We start from the raw sequence: 27,905 nt of genomic DNA on the forward strand, positions 1-27,905 counted from the left end.
AATGACTCTAAGAATGTTGGGTGAAATAAAATGATAGACATGAGTTGAAATTAAGTTTAAAAAAGATACAAATAAACAGCTACATGAAGTTAGAAAATTAATACAGGGTGTAAAGCAGAAGTACCATGGGATAGAAATTGAAAAAATAAAAAACAAATTGAAATTTTAAGAAATAAAAAAGACTTCAGTAAATTAAATGAAAAATGCATCATAAAAATCTCTTCAATCGGGGCTGGAGAGATGGCTCAGTGGTAAAGAGGACTGACTGCTCTTCCAGAGGTCCTGAGTTCAAATCCCAGCATCCACATGGTGTCTCACAACCATCTGTAAAGAGATCCGATGCCCTCTTCTGGTGTATCTGAAGATAGCTACAGTGTACTTATATATAATAAATGAAAAATCTTTAAAAAAAATCTCTTCAATCAAAATTGATCAAATAAAAGATGAATTATCAGGTTAGAAGAAAATAGATGACTCTTAGAATATTTAAACAGTGATAAAGATACAATAGTAGTATGAAAACATGAAGAGTACGTGTAATAATCCATTGGCCTTTTGTTAGTGTTACATTTTGGCCACTTCTGTAAGAGTACACTTCTGCATAGCTCCTTTTTGTACAATAAGTTCAGATGTGCTTATAAAAATTTGATCTCACACATACTAGGATACAGATGCAACTGCAATGGGATACTATTAAAGGACTGAATTTTTGAATCAAGAATTGAAGAAGAAATACTTTAGGCTAACTACATAAACAACAATTTAACAAAACCTTGGCAGCAGATTTCCCAAGTTTAGGAAAAGGTATGACCAGCACACTTAGGAGGCTTATAAAGCATCAAAAGGACAAGAGGAGAATCTCCCTATGTCACATTGTGGTTTAATATTAAGTATAGCATGATGTGGAAAACCACCAAAAGCTGTGAGAAATAAGCAGCAAGTCACCTGTAAAGGCAAACTCATCAGAACCACAGCCAGTCTCTCAATAATCTAAAGGGCAGGAACAGTGTCTTTCAAGCCCTGAAAGCAATGCCAACATCAATTATGATACCTAACAAAACTACCCACCGTAATCGAAGGACAAAGGAGAATTTCTCATGAAGAGAACAAAGGGAAGGAGCTTATGACCACTACTCCATAACTATAAAAGTTACTTAAAACAATCCTGGGAGGGGTCTAGCCTTGGCAGGACCAAGGGCTTCTCCTCCCATTGGTGCCCATTGGTGCTATCCTCTGCTGCATATGCAGCTGGAGCCATGGGTCTGTCCACCTGTACTCTTTGGATGGTGGTTTAGTCCCTGGGAGCTCTGGTTGATTGGTATTGCTGTTCCTATGGGGTTGCAAACCCTTTTGCTTCTTCAATCCTATCTCTAACTCCTCCAATGGGAACCCTCATTCTCAGTTCAATGGTTGGATGCAAACATTTGCCTCTGTATTTTTCATGCTCTGCCAGAGACTCTCAGGAGATGGCTATATCAGACTCCTGTCATCATGAACTTCTTGGAATCAGCAATATTGTGTGGATTTTGGGGCTGGGGATCCCCAGGTGGGGCAGGCTCTGAATGGCCATTCCTTCAGTCTCTGCTCCAAACTTTGTCTCAAAATCTCCTCCTATGAATATTTTTGTTCCCCCTTCTAGGAGGGACTGAAGCATCTGCACTTTGGTCATCCTTCTTGAGCTTCATGTGGTCTGTGAATTGTATCTTGGGTAAGCTGAGCTTTTGGGCTATCATCCACTTATCAGTGAGTGTATACCATATAGGAAAATGCTGGGTCCTCTTTACATACCCAGTCTGTTAGTCTGTATTTTTATTGGAGAATTGAGTTTATTGATGTTAGAGATTTTAGGGACTAAAGATTGCTTTTCCCTGTTATTTTTTGTGGTTAGAAGTGGAATTATATTTTTCTGGCTATCTTCTTTTGGGTTAGTTGAAATTTGGTTACTTTCTTGCTTTTCCTAGGATGCAGTTTCCCTCCTTGTTTGGAGTTTTCCATCTATCATCCTTTGTAGGGCTGGATTTGTGGAAAGATATTGCATGATTTTGGTTTTGTCATGGAATAGCTTGGTTTTTCCATCTATGTTGAGAATTTTGCTGGATATAGTAGCCTGGGCTGGCATTTGTGTTCTCTTAGGGTCTGTATGACATCTACCCAGGATCTTCTGGCTTTCATAGTCTCTGTTGAGAAGTCTGGTGTAATTCTGATAGGTCTGCCTTTATATGTTACTTGACCTTTGTCCCCTTTCTGCTTTTAATATTCTTTCTTGGTTTTGTGCATTTAGTGTTTTGATTATTATGTGATGGGAGGAATTTCTTTTCTGGCCCAATCTATTTGGAGTTCTGTAGGCTTCTTCTACATTTTATGGGCATCTCTTTCTTTAGGTTAGGGAAGTTTTCTTTTATAATTTTGTTGAAGATATTTACTGGCCCTTTAATTTGAGAGTCTTTGCTCTCTTCTATACCTATTATCCTTATGTTTGATCTTCTCATTGTGTCCTGGATTTCCTGGATGTTTTGGGTTAGGAGCTTTTTGCATTGCACATTTTCTTTGACTGTTGTGTCAATGTCTTCTATGGTATCTTATGCACCTGAGATTCTTTCTTCTATCTCTTGTATTCTGTTGGTAATGCTTGTGTCTATGACTCCTGATTTCTTTCCTGAGTTTTCTATCTCCAGGGTTTTCTCCCTTTGTGATTCATTTATTGTTTCTATTTTCATTTTTAGATCTTGGATAGTTTTGTTCAATTTTTTCACCTGTTTGGTTGTATTTTCTTATAATTCCTTAAGCAACTTTGTGTTTCCTCTTTAAGGGCTTCTACCTATTTACCTCTGTTGTTCTGTATTTCTTTAAGGAAGTTACTTATGTCCTTCTTTTTTTTTTCTTTTTTTTCGGAGCTGGGGACCGAACCCAGGGCCTTGCGCTTGCTAGGCAAGCGCTCTACCGCTGAGCTAAATCCCCAACCCCTACTTATGTCCTTCTTAAAGTCCTCTAACATCATCATGATCTGTGATGTTAATCCAAATCTTGCTTTTCCCATGTGTTGGCGTATCCAGGGCTTGCTGTGGTGGGGGAACTGGGTTCTGATGATGTTAAGTGGCCTTGGTTTCTGTTGCTTAGGTTCTTGCCCTTGCCTCTCACCATCTGCTCATCTCTGGTATTAGCTGGCCTTGCTGTCTCTAACAGTGACTTGATCCTCCTTTATAAACCTTTGTGTCAGCACTCCTGGAGACTGGCTTTCTCCCAGCGGGATCTGGGTACAGAGAGCTGTGTCACAGGGTCAGCTTTGGGTGCAGACCGAAATAATCCTTAAGTCTAATGAGGAAACATATCCAAGAGTCTACCAGAGAGAACAAAGCATGCCCAATGAGAAATAGACTCAGGAAGTTGAATTATATAAAAGAGATTTTAGATAACAAATACAAAGAAATTTATTCAAAAAGGATAAAACTCATCACTGAAGGCTATGTGAGAAAGGCAGAAAAAGGATTTAAAGCACAGCAAAATCAACACAATGGAGGGAATGAACACTCTATTCAATAGTAACACTGAATTCCTCCATCAAAAACACAAGCCAGTAGGCTGGACTGCAAAAACAAGAATCTATCCATTTTCTTGCCTCAAAGAAACACATCTCCAATGAAGGGAAACACACCTCTGGGAATAGGATAGAAAAGGTATTCATTCCACACAAACAGAATAGGACAAAGAACAGGTGTCACCATTCTAACAAGTGACTGAATAGACTTCAAACAAAAACTCCTCAAAAGAGATGAAGAGAGTGGCTTCATACTGACCAAAGGGATACCTCAATATGTTTAGAATCATCATTCTACTCTCACCACTAAACAGGTCTTCACAATAAACAATACACAAATGGAGGAGTGTTTGTACCAATAATAGGATTTCCCTTCTCCAGTTAAAGGCAATGTTCCTCTCCCTGAGCCTCTGTCTTTCACTCCCCACATTCCCCACATTTTCACATGATTGTTCATTCTAGAGCCTTAATAGTCCTTTATTTACTTTGGAAGTGTATTTGTTAATTTTGAACATTTAGTGTATCTGCTAGGGTCCATCAAAGTCTTCTGCTAGTCATTTAACATGCCCATGGAAATACTTAAAGGAAGTAGGGAGGGAAACTACAAATGTTTTAATGGATTAAAAAACTGACCCAGATCAAGCATCACCGGGTAAGTGGCCAATATAGTCTGCTGTGCTGGTTTCTTGGGGTTTAAGGATGGGCAACGGCTCACAATAAATTTGTAACTGGAGGCTACATACTTTTTATCAACAATTTTCTGTTTAGTATCTCTCTATCCTGCTTTTGGTTAATTTTATTGTTGGTATCCAAAAAAAATCTGTTTTATACAACTCAGTATTGTATGGGGTATGGCATTCCCAATGGGGGACAACTAGAAACATTCTAATTTATGAGGCAACATTTTAACAATTTATTTGATTCCAAATTCTATTTGAAAGTTTTCTCTTGATCATTTCTAATATCATTGGATCATTGTATGTGTGTGACCATGTGAGTGAGGGACATAATTAAGATAAATAACTTTTGCCCTCAGTGCTTTTCAGAATGTGCACGCGCGAACACACACACACACACACACACACACACACAGAGAGAGAGAGAGAGAGAGAGAGAGAGAGAGAGAGAGAGAGAGAGAGAGAGCCGTGTAGAGGCACAGAATGATGTTGGTGCTGTCAACTATAACATTTGTAACATTTGACCTTGTCTCAAGAAACTGACATGATTTTTAAGAGCATCCGCTCCATTTCTCTCTCCCTTCCTTTCTTTTTCCTTTCCCTTTTCATCTCCTCTTCATTCTTTGTAGTCCTGGGAGTCAACTCAGGATTCTTCACATTTTGAACAAACACACTACTATTAAGTTATGTCTTATGCCCTTAACAGGAAATCTATCTATGGAAGAATAGTTCATATCTATCTATCTATCTATCTATCTATCTATCTATCTATCTATCTATCTATCTATCTATCTATCTATCTATCTCTATCTATCTCTATCTATCTATCTATCTATCTATCTATCTATCTATCTATCTATCTATCTATCTATATCTATATCTATCTATCTATCTATCTATCTATCTATCTATCTATATATATATATATATATATATATATATATATATGACAATTGTTTTAGGAGCATGATGCATGGATGTACCATTGACCAGACAGGCAATATAGTTGGGAAAATATGGGATTTAGGATTAGCAAGATATGTTTCAGCTATTTGGACTTGCTTTTGAATGCCAAAAGGAGGACTTACATTATTCTGCAAATGTAATGGTTTCATGCAAAAATAAGTAATGCTTTGTGCTGTGCTAATCCCATTGTCTAATGAGTTCAAGTTAGAAGAGCATTCATAATACATCTATGGCAGAGAGCCCAGCATTGGAAAGCTTTTTAGTATACCTAATGTTGAGACCTCTGGTAAGGGATATTTAAATGACAGTGGCTAACTTGACTGTCTGGGAAGCTTGCAGTGTGGAGACATGTATGGCTTGACCTTCAGGCTTCTGTGTATGTGAGCTTGTAGAGAAAGGGAAACTGAGGTCTGGAGAACCAGTGTCAGTTTCTCAGTTAACCTGAGAAAAGGCCTACCTTGAGGAAAGGCCTACAGTCCGAACGTCAAAGGTCCCAGGAATGAAGCCCACTGGTGTCTTCGTTTGTCTGTCTCAGTCCTAGAAAGAAAAAAGCTTTGTTCTTCAGAAACTCCAGAAAGCAGACAAACGTGGCCATATGGCAGGTAGCATTTTGGTCCTGAAAGGTTTATCTGGTTTGAATCAATGTTCTAGTCAGAGGCTGAGGATATAGGATCAGGCTCCAGCTAGGAGAGTCCACTTGTAGGGTCCTCACTAGAGACAGAGTGTGGCATATATCATTCCGCTTAACCATTGGTGCCATTTGTACTAGAGAGCATTGTATTCAGATCATTGTCCACTCCGTCAAGATAATGTGACAGAGGACACTTGGGGAAATGCTCTTTTAAGCATACTTTCCCTGCTAGGTCCTTGTAGAAAGTTTCCAGGAGGAAAACTTAGTTAGAAAGAGGTAGAGTTTCCAAAGATTCTTTCGGAGAGTCCTAGAGGATCAGCCACATCCTGTGAAAGTTGTGTTAGCCAAATTTCCTCTGGCTCTGCAACACCTGTGAAGGCCTCTAGATCCCTGTGGGAAGCTCTCCTACCTTTGAGCACTTCTGCATTTCCCAGCTTACTTATGGTTGCAGCAAGCAGCTACAGTTACTGTCATTAACTGTTCTTGGCAGGGATTTAACTCCAGAAGGGGAAATTAGAGAACAGATTTGGAGCCTAGGGTTGAGGTCTGGGAATGAGGCAGAGGCTAGACAAGACAGGCCTGGGTTTGTGGGTATAGAAGTTCTTGAGATCAATTAGGCACCACATATGGTGTAATTTACCGTAGCCTTGCTACTTGCTACTGGTTGGTAGCCTGGAGAGGTCTACAGGAGGCAGGTCCAGAAGGTCAGAGGTAGAATGAGATATATCTGAAACAAGGTTAGGCTGAGGCAAAATGGAAGGCCTGGCATTCAGGAATGAATTTGAAGTCCTGGAGAAGATTCCATGAGGGTCAAGACTGAGGTAAAAAGTCGGACTCATCATAAAGGGACTAAACAGATGAGCCTTGGCCGTTGGAAAAGTCAAGGTAGAAAATACTCAGCCATGGTGCATGCCCATGAGTCTGTGGATGGTGGACCTTTAGGGGCTAAGTGAGTACACTGGAGATTACAATGGCTTAAGGCAATAAGATGATCTTTAGAACCACTGTATAACAACGCTAGCTAGGGCTTCCCTAAGCAAGTCAAGACTGATTTAGGATGAAGCAAGAAGGATGTTAGAAATAAGTTTGAGGTTGCAAAGAGAGCACAATCCAGTTAAAGTGCATCATCAAAGCACATCGAGGTTTCTTCTCAGAAGGGTGTGTTACTCACAAAGGTGGGTGAGCAATCACACCTGCACAGGAAGTGCACTTGGTTTGTATTCTAATCAGCTGCTGACTATGTCTTTTCCTCATTGGCTGGGATTTCACCTGACGTTTTTTTGAGAGTAGATAATTTCAAAGGAATTGAGACAAATCATGAAGATGAGCAGGGCAGTGAACCACTAAGATTTGATGATGCAAGACAGGGCATTTGCGTAAAATCAGGCTTACACCGGAAGGATGAAAACATTTGTATAAAGGTTTTACCAGATGGAGAAGGTAAAGAGATTTGAATTACTCGTTGTAAACAAAAGTTTTGCAGTATGTCAGGACAGTCTAATATTTAATGCTTCTTAAGATATGAAGATGAAAAAGCTACCGACTGTGTCTGGCTGGGACATATTAAATTTATGGCTGAGAGAGACACAGTCTCAAATATGGGACCTTTATGTGGCCCCACTGCCACATATGTGAAATCACAGAGGGTTTTTTTAGTGTGGGTATATAAAATGAGACCTTATAATGATATTTCCCACTTTTTCTAGATGGCTTCATACACTTAGTGAAGCTCCAAGAAATCAGTTTTCTGTCTGTGCCCCAGTGTACCTCATTCGATGCTAGGATTTACACTCATCACACATGCTTTTAAAAACAGAATATGATCTATTAATTTATCATAAAGTATTGGCTTTCATTGAAAAGTACTGAAGTTCTGATGATTTTTTAGTGCTGCTATTTTGAATTTTCTATTTTCTTTTAATCAGTTGACTTTCAGCAAGCTAAATTTCTTTTTACGTGTTTTAGTGTGGGCATAGTTTTTTTTCCCCCTTTGATTATGTTTTTATTCAAATAGGCAGTCTCTATTGGCTCTCTGGAATGAAACAAATTTTAGTAGTTTATGCAGCAGGCTTTTTTCTTCTGGAGTAGGTTTCTTTTCTCCTTGTTTTCTTGGTAACCACAAATCTTTCCCCCTGCAGGCTTCTTGACATCTTCAGGCTTCCTTTCTTCCCTGCCTATAGCCGGCTTCTTGTCTGCAGTCCCCCTGCTGCAGCCTGCTCCAAGTTGGCTGCCAGTGCGTGGCTGCTGTTTCCGGCTTTTCACCTGGAGTTTGTGATTTCTGGCCTCGGGAAGAATGGTATTCCTGTGCATAGTCTTTGCGTCAGGGTTCAGCTTCAACATGATCCTCAAGTTCGTCAGTGGATTCTTCTTCGAGACTCTGTGTTGAATCTCCTTGCATGGTGCTTGGAGGGCTCTTTGGATCTCTGGGATTTTCAAGATTCTGCTAAGATCTGAGTTCATCATCTTGTGCATGGCAAGGTCATAGTTACTCTTGAGGAAAGCAGCCTTCTATCAAGTGTCATACAACTCATTTAACTTCCGGAAAACACCTTGAGTCCAAAAGCAGAGACCTCCCACATGCCCACCAGTTTTAAAATGTTCAGCCTGATTACATTAAGCAAAGTAATACCAAGGATGTTTTTGAAGGCCTTATGAAACCATTACCTTCATTGTATATGACACAGTGTCCCCAGTGCTGGCTCTGCTGTCAGTTTCTCACTTTGCCCTTGCCAGCTCTCATTTTGTGAGAGGTATAGACATTTTTGATGTCATTCCAAGCTTTAAGTTTCTTAAGCAGCCTCCTTGGTCTTGTAGCCTTCGACCTTATCTTCAACCACCAAACGCAGTTCTGAAACTCCCTTAATTGGCAGACCTTTACACATCACCAAAGCTGGTAAGGCATATCGATTTTTGGAGGGAGGGGTTGTGTTTACCCTGTGGTGCCAACGATGCCAGGTTTTGGTTGTTGCAAACATATGGCCCCCATGACACATATTTCGAAAGGCACCCTGGCCAGAACAGTGGACTGGGTCCCACCACCTCACACTCTTGAAATTCAAGTCACAGCTCTACTAGTACCCCAAGACTCAGCACTGGTCTGACCTGCTGAACTGATCTGAACGCACAGAGCTGTCTGTTGTTTGTCCTCAAGTTGGTGTGAACAAACTTCACAATATGCAGTCTAATGGAAGCTTTGAACAGAATCGGCAAAGTGACGTTATTGCCAGATTACTCCCCTTTTCAAGGTACTCAAATAAGAGGGGTAAAGCACAAACCATGACAGGAGAGGAGAAGGCTGTGCTCCTGTTTTGGAATAGTTTTTTTTTTGTTTGTTTGTTTCATTTTGTTTTAAGCTCTTATTTTAGGGCTGAGAATGTAGCTCAGGGGTAGGACACTCATCCAATATGCATGCAACCCTGGGCTCATTTTCTCATACCAAAAAAATCAAAAAGTTGGAAGTTTCCTTATAAAGATATTGACAAAGTACTCTGATTAGATAACATTCTATTTATACTTACAATTATCTAAAACGGAAACATATCATTACCTTTTTCTTTGTTATGGTATTGAGGGAATATTGAAATGGGGTTTACTATGTTGCCCATGCTAGCTTTGAGTGTTAAACATCCTGTCTTGACCTCTGTATACCAGGATCAGAGTTATAAAGCACCAAACACAAGTAAAGACCAGATTTCAATAAATATTTCCCATGTTTACTTTTCTGCAGACTGGGGGTGCTGGAGCATGCTTGTATGAAATAATTCCCACACTCAGGAGAATTGCAAGGTCCAGACCTCCCTGAGCAAGTCTGTGTTTCATAGTGAGAATCTTTCTCAAGAAAACCAAAAATAAACCACAAGGATAGCACATTCATATATACAAGAACTAAAAGGCACACATCTCAGGAATTACTAGACAAAGAGGTAACGTCTTCACTTTTACTAGATGTCAAATTACTCTCAAGTCGCTGCTTCAGCTCCCCTCCTGAGGTGAGCCTGAGGAGTCTCTCTCCAGCTCTCTAACATCTGCATTTTCTGACTTGTTAGTTTCTGGCAGATTGATGTGTATGCAATGGTCTGCTGTGGATGTTTTGATTTTTGTCTCCTACTTACTGTGCATGTGAGCCTCCTTCCTGCTACAGTTCTCTGCTATCTGGCAGTTTGTGTTTCCTATTGGATGGGGATCACCTTTGAGACACTGGGTCTTCATCTCATGTCAGTCATGGTCTATGCATCCCAGTCTCTGACCACCCTTTAGTTTTTTCAGGTTGTTGTTTGAGGCTGTATTTTTTTTTCCTCCATCTTTATTAAATTGGGTATTTCTTCTTTACATTTCAATTGTTATTCCCTTTTTCGGTTTCCAGGCCAACATTCCCCAGCCCCTCCCCCTTCCCTTCTATATTGGTGTTCCCCTCCCTATCCTCCCCCCATTACCACCCTCCCCCCAACAATCTCGTTCACGGGGGGGGGGGGGAGGGTTCAGGCTTGGCAGGACCAAGGGCTTCCCCTTCCACTGGTGCTCTTACTAGGCTATTCATTGCTACCTATGCAGTTGGAGCCCAGAGTCAGCCCCTGTATAGTCTTTGGGTAGTGGCTTAGTCCCTGGAAGCTCTGGTTGGTTGGCATTGTTGTACATATGGGGTCTTAAGCCCCTTCAAGCTTTTTCAGCCCTTTCTCTGATTCCTTCAACGGAGGTCCCGTTCTCAGTTCAGTGGTTTGCTGCTGGCATTCGCTTATGTATTTCGCTGTATTCTGGCTGTGTCTCTCAGGAGAGATCTACATCTGGTTCCCGTCAGCCTGCACTTCTTTGCTTCATCCATCTTATCTAATTGGGTGGCTGTATATGTATGGACCACATGTGGGGCAGACTCTGAATGGGTGTTCCTTCAGTCTCTGTTCTAAACATTGTTGAGGCTGTATTTTAACTTAGTGGATTTATTATCAATTTTGTGTGTAATGATTCACATTCTATCCTGTTAATTTGATTTTATAAGTAGCAGTTTCTTATTTATTTGGGCTAGCTTCCGAATGAATGAGACAGAGATATAAGATTTATTCAATGAAGCTCTTGAAGCATAATAGTTGAACAGTTATTAATTTATTAACACAATAAACAGTTATTAATTTATTAACACAAAAACAGTGTTATCCAATAACAGAGACTTATAATACTTACAATTATTGCAGTAGCTTATAATACTTACAATTATTTTTCTACTTTTATTTTTAAAGCCTGTGAAATATGTTTATGTATGTGATAGAGAATTCTTACATTTTCTCATATGAATCACTAGATTAGTGCTTAATTTTTTAAAAAAAATATTAATTACATCAAAGTCTTCCTAGCATACTCTGCCATGGGGCAAGCTGCCATGTGTTTGACTTGTTTGCCACCCTTTCTCTGGCTTCTGTGCTGTATGGACTTGCAGAGCACCACACCCTTTAATTAACTTGGCTCACTTATCCTCCTAGCAATTCATTATTTTTAAATAAGAGAAATCCTCTATTCCTTGAACATGGAGTACAACATGCCATAAAACTGTGGGGAATCAAGGGTTCCATCCACTCTTGGTAAGAATTTAAATATTGTAAATCAGTTTAAAGAGAAACAAATTTATTTGTGTTTTCTGTGGTGCTGGGATTGAAACCAGGGTCTTGTGCATGTCACGTGATCAGTCCACCATCCAGCGCTGCTCCAGCGTACTGACAAACCACGTGATCAATCCACTACCCAGCGCTGCTCCAGCACACTGACAAACCACGTGATCAGTCCACCGCCCAGCGCTGCTCCAGCACACTGACAGGGTTTTTATCTTTTAGGGCTATTTATCTAGGCATTCTATTTTTCACGATCCAATTTTGAAACTAGTTTATGCTTTTTCATTATATTAAAGTTTAAAATTCGTTATTATATCGCTGTTCAAATTCTTATCAATTATGCAATGGCCTAACTAGGGACATAATTTCCTTAGTGTTAATAGATGTCACTAAATTATAGATCACAGCACCAGTTAGAGTAACTGGCTTCCAGATCATTAGCTCTCCTCATGTCCTTTCTCAGTTTGTGTGGCTATCCTTAGCTAATTGTTTGCATCTCTCCCTGCTTCCTCGTCCCCTTCCCTCCATAGATACATAGCTCCTTTTGCCTCCGTGCAGGACATTCCCAGGGAATTTCCCAAACTACTTTATAATTACTTTTTCTCTTTGGGGGCTCAGTAGAACTTATTTTGTCTATGATTTCAAAAATTACAGTGGTTTTAACTTTCATTTTACATTTTTTTTGTGACAGAGTTTCTTGTAGCCCAGGTTAGCCTCTGGTTCACTGTGCAGCCAAGAATGACTCTGAATTCTTCACTATCCCATCTCCATCCTCAGTGCTATTCTGGGTGTGTGATATTGTGTCTGGCTTATGCAGTGCTGGGATCAAACCCAGAGCATCTGGCACGCCATGGAGCACTGTCCCAACTGAAACACATCCCTGCCCACTCGTTTTTATTTAGCAATATGTATTATTTTATTTCTGACTACTTTGAATTTAGATTTCCTGCTTATTTTATTTCCTCATTTATCTCCTTGAGGTTACCAATGATATCTGGCATTAATTCATATAATGAGTCATGGAGTCGGGTATTTTTAGCTGTGGTTTTATGTATTTTTGTCCTAAGCATTTGTTGGTTTTGGTTCTCTCTCTCTCTCTCTCTCTCTCTCTCTCTCTCTCATGCATGCACGCGCGCGCGCGCGCGCACACACACACACACACACACACACACACACACACACACCCTTATGGGGAGAGGTGCAGAGGGAAGACAGAGTCTCTGTATGTCTCCCAATCAGTGTTTTACTTGAAGTTTCCTTAGGAAAGGGATGACATGATTCTGGTCTCAAGAAAGTTGTCATATGAAGGTTTGTTTTGTGGATTTAGGTAGTGCTCACCCACTTTAAACAGCCACCAACAAGTCTGTGCTTTAGACTGTCTAATGGGACATTTGAATATGCAGCCTACAGTCTATACCACAACATATTAGTAGCTTTAATGGGGAATGCTATGCTAAAACACTAAATTTTAAAGCCTCATGCAAGTAGAAGTTAATTATCTGCTATGCAAATTATTCTGTCTCAATTTATGCATAAAGCTGTTTGAATAGATTTTGTTTCACAGAACAAAAGTTCTGTTTCTAAGTAATGGAACAGTATATGAATTATCCTGGCTTGCATTTTAATACTGTCATTAAGGCTTCATTGACAATTGCTAATGTCTTGTTAAACAGTAAAGTGGGCATAAACTCAAGACTGTGGGATTCTAGGTCTCAGAATGAATAGTCATTAGATAGGGAAATCTGTATGTTTCAACAATTTTTGCATTAATGGAGCTGAAATATGTTAGAGTTGTTTAGGAACCTTGAGGTTGAATACTGATCAGCTAAGCTGCTTCTGTTTTGATTGGCCCATCCACCCACTCTTAGTTCCCACTCAAGTACTTAAGCTGGTGGGATAGACCCAAAGGAACTGATCTTATGCATTGAGCAGATGACCTGCACTTTAAAATAGTCTCTTGTGCAGGGAAGAGAAAGGCTTATGATAGTCAAGAAGAAAAGGAAGATGACGAAACCTAGGGAGTAAATAAAGCTTATGAGACCCAGGAAACTCAAAAAGTTCCAAGACTTGTCAAAGTTCCTGCTTCAAGTTAGAAAAGTAGCTTCCTGTCAGCTATCAGCTGGACTGCTTACACACTGCAGGGAGCCCCAGGGTTGATGCTTTTCTGTTATCATCAATACTTCAGTGGCTTCTTGGTGACACATTCTCTTTGAGCTATCCATTCTCCTCCAAGTACCCATCCTCCCCACAAATCACTGGACTCACTGATTTACTAAGCTAGACTTTGGTAGAAAGTTTTCTCTAGCGGTGTCTCGTCTGGAGTGAATACATGTTTGTTCATATCTACCCAGGACATGTCAGTGTTGTTCTTAGCATTTTGACCCAACATAGCTTAGATTAAATTTTCTACTGCTTTAATGGAACACAGATGATTTTTAAGACAGTGTACCTGTGTAATGTCATTGAACATGCCTTCTGTATACCTTGAATCTGTCTTGCATATAACTTGTATATCTTGAACCTTCCTTGTAATAAGCTAAGATCCTTTGCTAAGATCCCTTTTGTGTGTGTGAAGGATTTGCATTAGATTAATTTAGTAAAAGCTTCTGATCCTTGAGTTCTCAGGGCAGGCAGATTGTAGTGCATGGCTAAGTTCACCTTTCTTTTTTATTGGAAAGAGACCTTAAAGCAGACATGGTTGCTAAAGGTCTTCACTGATGACCGATCACAGCCACACATTGCATCTTTTTTTTGTATCAATACTTAAAACAACCTTTAAATTCTCCTCTTTCTGTGTAAGTCCTATTTTCTGTGCTAGTGAGGTTCTAGTTGGAATGTCCTTGCCTTATTTATATTCTGAAGTGTTTTCCCCGGTATTTTCCTCTAGCAGTTTGGGTTTTAAATTAAGGTTTTTGATTTACTTTGAATTGGTTTTTGTATGAGAAGAGATATGTGGCTTTGATTTTTTTTCTTCTGCAGGTGGATATCCAGTTTGGCCAACATCATTTCTTGAAAATGTTGTCTTTTTATTTCAGCCTAGGTTTTTTTTGTCAAAACTGAAGTGTGCAAAGCTCTGTGGGTTGATTTCCTTGTCTACATGTCTGTCATTGTGCCAGCACCATGCTATGTTGTCTTTGTCACTAAAGAAATATAACATAGTTTAAAATTATATAATACATTACTTTTGGCAACGTTGAGCAAGATTAATTTATTTTTGGCTTAAAACTATGTATTTCTTACTGTTCATTTGTGGGAAAATAAGTCTGAAATAGGATTAGCATGCCTTGGAAACTGTAAAGCAGGGCACATTTTCCTAACGTTTGTTTGGTTGATTCTTTGTTGTCTTGTTTTGCTTGGACATAGTCTTACTGTTTAGCTTTAGGTGGCCTGGAACTCACTCCATAGACCACTCTGTCTATGACTCACAGAGATCCATCCGCCTCCTCTGAGTCCTGAGAAGAAAGACAGACTTGGCCATGCATGGACTATTTCCCAAGTTTTAATACAAAGGACTCCATATCAATGCTAACACCCAGGTTTAGCTCTTAGAGTGACCAGGGCTATCTAACATGGACTGTCTGGATGAGGAGTTATCTCACTCTTGTTACACCCCTGCCCTGTACTGAAAAGAGGTTCTTTTATCATACATCCCAATGACAGTTCCCCTCTCCACTTTTCCCAGTTCTGCCCAATCTCTTCTTCCATCTAATCCACTCCCCTTTTGTCTCTCTAGGAAAGAACAGACTTCTAAGAGATTAAAACAAAAATCATCCATTAAACAAAGTTGGACAGGGCAAACCAACAGAAGAAAAAGAGTCCAAGAAAAGGCACAAGAATCAAACACCGACTCTTCACCTACTCAGGAGTTCCATTTCAAACACTAAACTGAAAGCCACAATACCTACACAGAAGACCTGGCCCAGACCTGTGCAGGCCCAGGACATGCTGCTTCAGTTTCTGTGAGTTCAAACGAGCTTTGCTTGGTTGAGTTAGAAAGACTTAGTTTTCCCATCGTCCTCCATGTCCTCTCACTTACACTCTTTCTACCTCTTTCTCCACGGGGCTCCCTGAACTCTGAGAGGAGGGATTTGATGGAGACGTCACATTAGTGCTGTGTAGTCCCAGGCTTCTCTCTCATTGTGTAATGTGGACGTGGGTCTCTGTATTTGTTCTCATCTGCTGCAGGAACTAGCTTCTTTGATGATGCTCGAGTAAGTAATTGATCTATAAGCAAAGAAGATACTTTACTTATAGATGGAAAATATCATTGGAAGTCGTTTTATCACTGCATTTTTAACTTTTTTTTAGCCCAATGTTATTTGGTTTTACCATAGGTCTATGAGCCATGTAGTCGCTGGTTCATGAACAGCCAAGCACTATCTAGTATGGGTTCCTTCTCTAGAAGTGGGCCTTAAGTAAGATCAGATATTGGTTGCTTAATTAATTCCACAAGGTTTGGGCCGCTATTGCCCTAGCACATCTTGCCAGAAGGGCAATATTGTGGAGTAAAGATTTTATGCCTGGGTTGGTGGTTACACTGTTCTTTTAGTAGCATGCAGAGTACTTTCCCATACAGAAGACTCTAGAACACAGGGGTGAAGACTCTTTGTAGATTCCAGCTTAACTTGTCCATGTTCAATGAGCTGTGCAGGCTTTGCTGTCAGTTGTTGGAGAGCAACCTATTTATTGTCTTGGCAACAGCCTGGGTTGTTTGGGGACTCTCATGAGACCCTTTGCCGAACAATACAGTTAGTTATAACTTCAGTTACTGGAAGATACATTTCGTGACAAGAGATGGCCATTCAGGACTTCTCCCTCATATGGAGTCTTCATTAGGAAGACTTCATATATTTTTGGAAGTTTTTATTGTACTAGGTTTTCATGCTACCCTTAGATGCCCCTTATTTCCTACCTCAAGTCCATCTCCCCTCATTCCCACCTGATGGTCTGGTTCCCACCACTCCCACTCCCAGTTTACTCATAAAATCTATTCTATTTTCCCCTCCCAGAGAGATCCATATATTTCCCCTAGTCCCTTCCTCTAGACCTAACCTCTCTAGGTCTATGGATTATAATTTATTATTAATTAAACAGCTAATATCTATATGAAAGTGAATATATATTTATCTTTTTTTCTAATTCCATCCATTTGCCTACAAATTCCATGATGTCCTTTTTTTAAACAGCTGAATAATACCCCATTGTGTAAATGTACCACATTTTCTTTATTCATTCTTTTAATGAGGATTATCTAGGTTGTTTCCAATTTCTGGCATAAATATGATTGAGCAAGTGTTCTTGATATAGGATGAGGTGTTCTTTGAGTATATGGCCAAGAGTGGATGTCAGGAGCCATAAAAGGACAAGCTAATAACTAGTAGGTGATCATCCTGAGATGGCCAGCCTCGGATTATTATATAATCTGTGACTGGTTTGCCCTTATTAAGCAAGGCTGTAAGGGATTCATTTTGGGAAATATTCCTGCTATTAAAATGCTTTTTCTGTTGTTATTATTAGACATATATAACAATCATTGAGTAATAGCACACCCCTTTGGAGCAGACCTACAAAGATGTACTGTCTTGTAATGATGCTATATAGACAAACAGATGACTTTTTTATTCTTAATGATGATCCTATAAGAATTCCTAAAATTATATCAGTGATTATTAAGCTCTCTTATAGTGGGACTGCTACTAGGCCCTTTTCTAATAGTCAAAATTGCAGTGAGAACTCTACCAGTCTCCCAGGTGTCACCAGTTAATTGCTCTTAGATAGTAACCAGACTTTCTCCTACTCAGAACACATTCCAAGAGGGTGTAAAACAATTATCAAGGGTCATAAAAAGAGAACAAACAATTTATTATAGGTGCTAGGACAGAGGATAAAATTTTGACTGGGTTTATCTATACAAAACTTCACTAACAACTATGATTTTAGATCTTCAGTGAACCTGTAGAGCTGACACTGGTGATGAATGTTTAGCCAGATAATTACTCCTGATGGATATTCATGTAAACATTCTCAGTTGTAAACTTCTATTTCAATTTATGCTTTGATCTTTCATATGAACTTGTGATGAACTTTGTAACATGAGATCATGTATTCTGAAAGATGTTAAAAGTGCATAGGACAAAGAGAAGATACACAGAGGGACAGGTACGGAAGGACTGAGCTGGAGAGGAACTGAGCTGAAGAGTCAGGTTTGAGCTAAGGAGAACTGAGCTAATAAGATCTGGGCTGAGAAGAAATGCAGAGAGGAATAACTTAGAGACTATAGGTAACATAAGAGAGCAATGTGCAGAATGCAGAGGAAAAGAAGAAAAAAGAAGCTGGAGAGAACAGAAGGCGCAGGCAGGTTTCTCCTTACCATGGGACAGAACAGGTCATTTCTTAATAGCAACGCAGACTTAGTCTTATTAAAAGGAACAAGGCTTTTCCCTTACAAACTTGAGTTTAATTTACTTAGCATTGAAAGGGTAGAAGCAATTTCTTTCTCTATGTAATAAAGATTGGAGCTCATCTTTCTGCACTGGTGCTTGGTCTTTTGCTCCATATGTATATGTAAGTATGGATGTGTGTGTAAGTATGTGATCGTGAGAATGTATGCATGTGTGTGTGTAAGAATGTAATTGTGATAATGTATGTAAACTGGGCCCAACTGATTTTTGAGTGGAAATGTATAAATGCGCATTTATGAATCCATGTGTGAAATTATATATGTTTATGCATATTTGGCTATGTAGAAGCTTTTCCTTCTGCAAGCGCTCTTCACTTCTCTTGGTTCAATAGAAATTTATGGCTCCAAACTTTCCCCCTACTCTGACAAGCAAGAGGCATAGGGACAAAAGGGAAAAGGCTCCAACAAGTAATCCTCTACTTTGTCTCCTCTTGTTTTAGAATGAGATGCTAAATGCCAGAGACTGCAGTTTCTGGCCTTAGAGGAACACAGAAGGAGGGTCAATTACAGTAACAGAGCATAGTGACTTAGACATAGATAAGTAAATCAGCTACAGTAACATAGTAACTTAGACTTAGATAAGTAAACCTATTATACAGCAACCCTAAATATCTCGTAAGACAAAGTCTTACCCTCCGCCGACGCTCTTCCCCCTCCGCTGCCTCAAGAAGAACCAACACGAGAAAGAAGACCAATGTTGGGGCTGGTCCCCCAGCAAATGGAATAGCTGGATCTTGAGGTAGATTGCTTACCATCTTTGTGAGGAAAAGCCATAGTGATTTTCAAAGTGGCTATACAACTTTGCAAAACCACAAGCAATGGCGGGATATTGCCCTTGATCCTCATCATCACTGGCACGAGCTGCCTCTTTTGTTATTGATTTTACTATTCTAACAGGTGTCATATGGAATCTGAAGGTAGTTTTGATTTGCATTTCCTTGGTCGCTAAGGATGGTTAACATTTCCTTAAATGTTTCTTGGGAATTTGAATTTTTTATATTGACAATTCTCTGTTTAAATCTGTTCCTCATTTTTAAATGTGATTATTTTTTAGTTTCATGAAGTCCCATTTACTAATTGTTGATCTTATTGCCTGTGGTGTTCTGTTCAGGAGGTCTTTTCCCTTGTCAATGAGTTTAAATCTATTCCTCACTTTCTGTTGTATTAGGTTCAGTGTGGTTGATATGTCGAGGTCTTTGATCTATTTGGAATTGAGTTTTGCATAGAGTGACAAATATAGGTCTATTTAGATTCACTTATATGCAGCTATACAGTTTGATCAGCACCATTTGTAGAACAAGCTAACTTTTTTTCCAGTTTGTACTTGGTGTTCTCTTTATTAAAAATCAGGTGTCCATCGGTATGCGGATGTATGTCTGAGGCTTTAATTTGATTCAATTGATTTATATATCTGTTTTTATGCCAAATCATGCTGTTTTATTACTATAGTTTTGTAATACAGCTTGATATTGGAAATGGTGAGATTTCCAAATGTTCTTTTATTATTCAGGATTTATTATTTTCTTTTTCAGCTAGCCTAGATTTTTGTTTTTTCCATATGAAACCAAGAATGGTCCTTTCAAAATCAGTGAAGAATGTTGATGGGGATTGAACAAATCTGTTGAATCTTTTGGTTTTGCTTTTGGTGGAATGAATATTTTAATTATATTCTACTGTATAAATTCTACCAATCCATAGCATGGAGGATCTTTACATCTTTTGATATCTTCTTCAGTTTTTTTTCAAAGACTTGGAGGTTTTTTGTTCTTTTTTTTTTAATCATAGGAGTCTTTTACATGCTTGTCTAGAGTTTCCCTCAATATATTTTACATTAATTGAGGCTATTGTACAAGATGTTCTTTCCCTGATTTTATTCCCAGTCCATATGTTATTTATATATAGAAGAGATACTGATTTTATAGATTCACTTTGTATCCATTTACTTCACTGAAAATGTTTATCAGTGGTAGAAATTTCTAAGAGGAAATTTTAGGGTTACTTATCATAATATCACATCATATCTGCAAATCAAGATACTTTGATTTTTTTTCCTTTCTAGTTTGCACACCCTTGTTCTCCTTCAGTTGTCTAATTGATCTAAGTAGAACTTATATATTATAAATATTATATTGAATAGATATGGAGAGAGTGGACAGCCTTGTCTAGTTCCTGATTTAAGAGGAATTGGCCCCCAGGAGTTCTGATACCCCTACTCTCAGGTGAGTCCCCCACCCCTGCCCCAATACCTGACCTAACCAGAGGACTTAGGACCTCCAGCCCTGTTGGAGACACACTTCCCATTTGTATTTGCACCCAGGAACAGATCCTGTGCTCCAAAGCCCATCCTATACCCAGAGACAGCCTGAACCAAGTAGGCCCAACATAACAAGGCTCAAAGGAGGGACAGGCTCCAGTCAGAAACAGTAACACCAGACCCAGCATTTTGCTGCATGTAAGAAACACACATCAGTTACAAAGACAGACACTACCTCAGAGTAAAAGGCTGAAAAAAAGTCTTCCAAGCAATTGGTCCCAAGAAACAAGTAGGTGTTGCCATCTGAATATCCAATAAAATAGACATTCTACCAAAAGTTACCAAAGAAGATGGAGAAAGACACTTCATACTCACCAAAAGAAAAATCCACCACAGTGAGCTCTCAATTATTAAAAGCTATGTCCCAAATGCTAGGACACCCACATTTGTTAAAAAAAATTACTAAAGCTCCAAAAACACATAGAACCTCACACAAAAATAGTGGGGAACTTCAACACCTCAGTTTCACCAATGGCTAGATCATAGAAACAGAAAATATACAGAGGCACAGTGAAATTAAAGTAAATTATGAACCAAATGGATTTAACAGATATCTACAGAACATTTCATCCTAAAACAAAAGAATATACCTTCTTCTCAGCACCTCATGGTACCTTCTCCAAAATTGACCATATAATTGGGCACAAAACAAGCCTCAACAGATACAAGAAGAATTAATCCCATGTATTCTTTTTTTTCTTTCTTTATTAACTTGAGTATTTCTTATTTACATTTCGATTGTTATTCCCTTTCCCGGTTTCCAGGCCAACATCCCCCTAACCCCTCCCGCTCCCCTTCTATATGGGTGTTCCCCTCCCCATCCTCCCCCCCCATTACAGCCCTCCCCCCAACAATCATGTCCACTGAATCCCATGTATTCTTTCAGACCACCACCAACTAAGGCTGGTCTACAATAACAACAAAAACAACAGAAAGTCCACATACTCAAGGAAGCTGAACAACTCTCTACTCAATGATTACTTGGTCAAGGAAGAAATAAAGAAATTAATGACTTTTTAGAATTTAACAAAAATGCAGGCACAACATACCCAAACTTATGGGATACAATAAAAGCAGTGCTAAGAGGAAAACTGATGGCTCTGAGTACTTCATAAAGAAATTGGAGAAATCAGACACTAGCAGCTTACCAGCACATCCAAAAGCTCTAGAAAAAATGAAGCAAATACATCCAAGTGGAAGGAATGGCTGGAAATAATCAAACTAAGGACTAAAATCAACCAAGTAGAAACAAAGAGAACTATACAAAGAATCAACAGAACCAGGAGTTGGTTCATTGAGAAAATCAACAAGGTAGATAAACTCTTAGCTTAACTAACTAGAGGGTACAGAAACAGTATCCAAATTAACAAAATCAGAAATGAAAAGGAAGACATAACAACAGAAAGTGAGAAAGTGCGAAAAATCATCAGATCCTACTACAAAAGTCTATAGTCATCAAGACTGGAAAATCTAGACATAATGTGTGATTTTGTTCTAGAAAGGAGAAGGTACAAAAGTTAAATCAGAATCATATAAACCATATAACTAAATAGAAGCAATCATTAAACCTCTTGCTCCAAAAGTCCAGTCCAGATGGGTTTAGTGCAGAATTCTATCAGACCTTCAAAGAAGACCTAGTACGAATATTCTTTAAACTATTCCACAAAATAGAAACAGAAGGAACACTACTACTTCATTCTATGAAGCTGCAGCTACCTGTTACCTAAACCACAAAGAAAGAGACCTAGACCTCACAAAGAAAGAGAACTTCATACCAATTTCCCTTAAGAATATCAATGCAAAAATACTCATAAATTTTTTGCAAACTAAATCCAAGAACACATCAAAATGATCATTCACCATGATTCAGAAGGCTTTATCACAGGGATGTAGGGATGAAGGGATGCAGGGATGCTGAGATACAGGGATGCCAGGTTGGTTAAACATATGGAAATCCATCAACATAATCAACTACATAAGCAAACTTAAAGGAAAAAAAACACGATCACCTCATATGCTGAAAAAGCCTTTGACAAATACCAAATCCTTTCATGTTAAACGACTTGGAAAGATGAGGAATTCAAGGCCCATAACCAAATGTAATAAAAGCAACATCAGTAGCCATCATTAAATTAAATGGGGAGAATCGAAGCAATCTCACTAAAATCACAAGGCTGCCCACTCTCTCCTTATCTATTCATTACAGTACTCGAAGGTCTAGCCAGAGCAATTAGACAACAAAAGAAGTCAAAGGGATACAAATTGGAAAGGAAGAAGTCAAGATATCACTATTCGCAGAGGATATAATAGTATAAATAAGGGACCCCCAAAACTCTACCAGAGGACTCCTACAGCTAATAAATAACTTCAGCAAAGTGGCTGGATATAAAATTAACTCAAACAAATCAGTAGCCTTCCTCTACACAATGGATAAATGGGCTGAGAAAGAAATTAGGGAAACAAAACCTTTTACAATAATCACAAAGAATATAAAGTATCTTGGTGTGACTGTAACAAAATGAGTGAAATATCTATAATACGAATGGGACAAAACAGCAACCAACAGATTGGGAAAAGATCTTACCAATCCTACATCTGATAGAGGGCTAATAACCAATATATAAAAAGAACTCAAGAAGTTAGACCCCAGAGAACCAAATAACCCTATTAAAAATGGGGAAGAGAGCTAAACAAAGAATTCTGAACTGAGGAATATTGAATGGCCAAGAAACACATCAAATGGCCAAGAAATATTCAACATTCTTACTCATCAGAGAAATGCAAATTAGAACTGTGAGATTCCACCTAATATCAGAATGGCTAAGATCAAAAACTCAGGTGACGAGAAAGAGGAAAACTTCTCCAGTGTTGGTGAGATTGCATGCTGGTGCAACCACTCTGGACAGCAATCTGGTGTTTCCTCAGAAAATTGGACAAAGTACTACCTGAGGACCCAGCTATTTGACTCCTGGGCATATACCCAAAATATGCTCCAACATATAACAAAGACACATACTCCACTATGTTCATTAGCAGCTTTACTCATAATAGCCAAAAGCTCGAAAAACCCAAATGTTCTTCAACAGAGGAATAGATACAGAAAATGTACATTTCACAATGGAGTACTATTCAGCTATTAAAAATAATGACTTCATGAAATTCTTAGCCAAATGGATGGAACTACAAAATATCATCCTGAGTGAGGTAAACCAATCACAAAAGCATTCACATGGTATGCACTCACTGATTAAGTGGATATTAGCCCAAGGCTCAGAATACCCAAGACACAATTCACAAACCACATTTAGCTCAAGAAGTAGGAAGACAGAAATGTGGATTCTTTAGTCCTTCTTGGAGGGGAGAACAAACTACTCACAGGAGGAAATACAGAGACAAAATATGGAGCAGAAACTGAAAGACAGGCTATTCAGAGACTGCCCAACCTGGGGATCCAACCCATACACAAACGCCAAACCCAGACACTATTGCACATGCCAGGAAGTGCTTGCTGACAGGATCCTAATAGAACTGTCTCCTGAGAAGCTCTGCTAGAGCTTGACAAATACAGAAGCAGATGCTAGCAGCCAACCATTGGACTAAGCACAGGGTCCCCAATTTAGAAATTAGAGAAAGGACTAAAGGAGCTGGAAGGCTTTGCAACCGCATAGGAAGAACAATGTCAACCAACCAGATCTCCCTGAGCTTTCAGGAACTAAACCATCAACCAAGGAGTATACATGGCTCCAGCTGCATATGTAGTAGAGGATGGCCTTGTCAGACATCAATGGGACAAGAGGCCCTTGGTCCTGCGAAGGCTCGATGTCCCACTGTAGAGGAACACCAGAGTGGGGAGGCAGGAGTGGGTGGATAGGTGGGGTAGCACCCTCATAGAAGCAGGGGAAGGGGAGATAAGATAGGGGATTTCCAGACGGGAAACCAAGAAAGAGGATAACATTTGAAATGTAAATAGATAAAATATCCAATAAAATCAACTCTAGTTTTTTAACTTGAGGAGCACAGGATGAGTAAGGGAATAATTATGCTTACATACTGAAGATATCATTATGGGGCTAAAGAGGTAGCTTAATGTTGAAGAACAACTACTGCTCTTAAAAGCAACCAGGTTTCAGTTCCCTGCACCCACAAGTCAGCTCACAGCCATTCTTACCTCCAGTCCTAGTGGATCTGATGCTCTCTTCTGACATCTGCAGGTACCAGGCACGCTTGTGATGCACAGAATTGCAAGTAGGCAAAATACTCATTAATTTAAAATAAAATAAATCAATCTTAAAGAATGAAAAAATGCATTTCATTATGTAATTTGTGTATGGATGCTACTAGTTCATCTTCACTCTCTGAGATGAAATTAGCACGCTTGTTAGTAAGATAAACTTGAATTTACTGCTCCCTGAGCTAAGGCAGAGAATCTCCAGCTTCCACAGTCACAAGTCAGGAGCTATCAGACCTTTTGGTAATTCTACGTATGGTTAAGATGCAGTCATGTCGGAACCTTTTAGGACTGAAAACAGCAGTCCAGAATTGATGCAGATAGCAAGACGCAGGATTTGAAATGAGGTTCAAAGGATCTGTAAGCAGAAATGCCCAAAAGCTTTTTGCTGGAGAATTCTGGGGAGTTCCTATCATTTACATAGTAGTGTCTGAAAGACTGGTCTTGGCACAATCAAACCATATACATGCAGAAATTGGCTAGTTTATTTCTATGTACAGGTTGAGTGAGGCAGGGTAACTAGAGAGGAAAAATTAAGTGGGAAGAAAAGGAAAGCCGACCCAAATCCCGTGGGAGGGAGAGCTAAACCTTCAGAGAGGCAGACAAGCCTGGGAAACCAGAAGTGACTGCTCTCTGCACACACATCTCGGACGCCAGAGGAAAAAGCCAAAGACCATCTGGAACCCTGGTGCACTGAAGCTCCCGGAAGGGGCGGCACAGGTCTTCCTGGTTGCTGCCGCTGCAGAGAGCCCGTGGGGAGCACCCCACGAGCGAACCTGAGCCTCGGGACCACAGGTAAGACCAAATTTTCTGCTGCAAGAAAGCTGCCTGGTGAGCTTGGGACACAGGAAAGCAGAATTTCTCTAGGACCGGGCACGTTCTGTGTTTACCGGAAGTCCCACACCCGCGGATCCCGGCCCGCAGCAGCTCTCTGCTCCCAGACCCGGTGAGAGAGAGACCCAACCGCCTGGTCAGGTGGGCACTCCTGAGGCTGCAGAGCGGAAGAGACCACCAACTCTGCTCACCCCTGCCCACATCCCTGGCCCAAGAGGAAACTGTATAAGGCCTCTGGGCTCCCGTGGGGAAGGGCCCAGGAGCGGCAGGACCCCTGAGCCTGAGACACCGCCGGAACCTGAAAGAAACAGACCGGATAAACAGTTCTCTGCACCCAAATCCCGTGGGAGGGAGAGCTAAACCTTCAGAGAGGCAGACAAGCCTGGGAAACCAGAAGTGACTGCTCCCTGCACACACATCTCGGACGCCAGAGGAAAAAGCCAAAGACCATCTGGAACCCTGGTGCACTGAAGTTCCCGGAAGGGGCGGCACAGGTCTTCCTGGTTGCTGCCGCTGCAGAGAGCCCGTGGGCAGCACCCCACGAGCGAACCTGAGCCTCGGGACCACAGGTAAGACCAAATTTTCTGCTGCAAGAAAGCTGCCTGGTGAACTCAAGACACAGGCCCACAGGAACAGCTGAAGACCTGTAGAGAGGTAAAACTACACGCCAGAAAGCAGAACACTCTGTCCCCATAACTGACTGAAAGAGAGGAAAACAGGTCTACAGCACTCCTGTCACACAGGCTTATAGGACAGTCTAGCCACTGTCAGAAATAGCAGAACAAAGTAATACTAGAGATAATCTGATGGCGAGAGGCAAGCGCAGGAACCCAAGCAACAGAAACCAAGACTACATGCCATCATCGGAGCCCAATTCTCCAACCAAAACAAACATGGAATATCCAAACACACCAGAAAAGCAAGATCTAGTTACAAAATCATATTTGATCATGATGCTGGAGGACTTCAAGAAAGACATGAACACACTTAGGGAAGCACAGGAAAACATTAATAAACAAGTAAAAGCCTACAGAGAGGAATCGCAAAAATCCCTGAAAGAATTCCAGGAAAACACAATCAAACAGTTGAAGGAATTAAAAATGGAAATAGAAGCAATCAAGAAAGAACACATGGAAACAACCCTGGATATAGAAAACCAAAAGAAGAGACAAGGAGCTGTAGATACAAGCCTCACCAACAGAATTCAAGAGATGGAAGAGAGAATCTCAGGAGCAGAAGATTCCTTAGAAATCATTGACTCAACTGTCAAAGATAATGTAAAGCGGAAAAAGCTACTGGTCCAAAACATACAGGAAATCCAGGACTCAATGAGAAGATCAAACCTAAGGATAATAGGTATAGAAGAGAGTGAAGACTCCCAGCTCAAAGGACCAGTAAATATCTTCAACAAAATCATAGAAGAAAACTTCCCTAACCTAAAAAAAGAGATACCCATAGACATACAAGAAGCCTACAGAACTCCAAATAGATTGGACCAGAAAAGAAACACCTCCCGTCACATAATTGTCAAAACACCAAACGCACAAAATAAAGAAAGAATATTAAAAGCAGTAAGGGAAAAAGGTCAAGTAACATATAAAGGCAGACCTATCAGAATCACACCAGACTTCTCGCCAGAAACTATGAAGGCCAGAAGATCCTGGACTGATGTCATACAGACCCTAAGAGAACACAAATGCCAGCCCAGGTTACTGTATCCAGCAAAACTCTCAATTAACATTGATTGAGAAACCAAGATATTCCATGACAAAACCAAATTTACACAATATCTTTCTACAAATCCAGCACTACAAAGGATAATAAATGGTAAAGCCCAACATAAGGAGGCAAGCTATACCCTAGAAGAAGCAAGAAACTAATCGTCTTGGCAACAAAACAAAGAGAATGAAAGCACACAAACATAACCTCACATCCAAATATGAATATAAAGGGAAGCAATAATCACTATTCCTTAATATCTCTCAATATCAATGGCCTCAACTCCCCAATAAAAAGACATAGATTAACAAACTGGATACGCAACGAGGACCCTGCATTCTGCTGCCTACAGGAAACACACCTCAGAGACAAAGACAGACACTACCTCAGAGTGAAAGGCTGGAAAACAACTTTCCAAGCAAATGGTCAGAAGAAGCAAGCTGGAGTAGCCATTCTAATATCAAATAAAATCAATTTCCAACTAAAATTCATCAAAAAAGATAAGGAAGGACACTTCATATTCATCAAAGGAAAAATCCACCAAGATGAACTCTCAATCCTAAATATCTATGCCCCAAATACAAGGGCACCTACATACGTAAAAGAAACCTTACTAAAGCTCAAAACACACATTGCACCTCACACAATAATAGTGGGAGACTTCAACACCCCACTCTCATCTATGGACAGATCATGGAAACAGAAATTAAACAGTGATGTCGACAGACTAAGAGAAGTCATGAGCCAAATGGACTTAACGGATATTTATAGAACATTCTATCCTAAAGCAAAAGGATATACCTTCTTCTCAGCTCCTCATGGTACTTTCTCCAAAATTGACCATATAACTGGTCAAAAAACGGGCCTCAACAGGTACAGAAAGATAGAGATAATCCCATGCATGCTATCGGACCACCACGGCCTAAAACTGGTCTTCAATAACA

At 39.9% G+C, this 27,905-nt stretch overlaps 1 pseudogene; it reads right to left on the reverse strand.

The window, feature by feature from the left end:
• Positions 1–7,811: 7,811 nt before the first annotated feature.
• Positions 7,812–14,856, reverse strand: Rpl4-ps5 (ribosomal protein L4, pseudogene 5; annotated as a pseudogene).
• Between the last annotated feature and the right edge of the window lie 13,049 nt (positions 14,857–27,905).

The sequence above is a fragment of the Rattus norvegicus genome, chromosome 15, assembly GCF_036323735.1.
Source record: "Rattus norvegicus strain BN/NHsdMcwi chromosome 15, GRCr8, whole genome shotgun sequence".
NCBI lineage: Eukaryota > Metazoa > Chordata > Mammalia > Rodentia > Muridae > Rattus > Rattus norvegicus.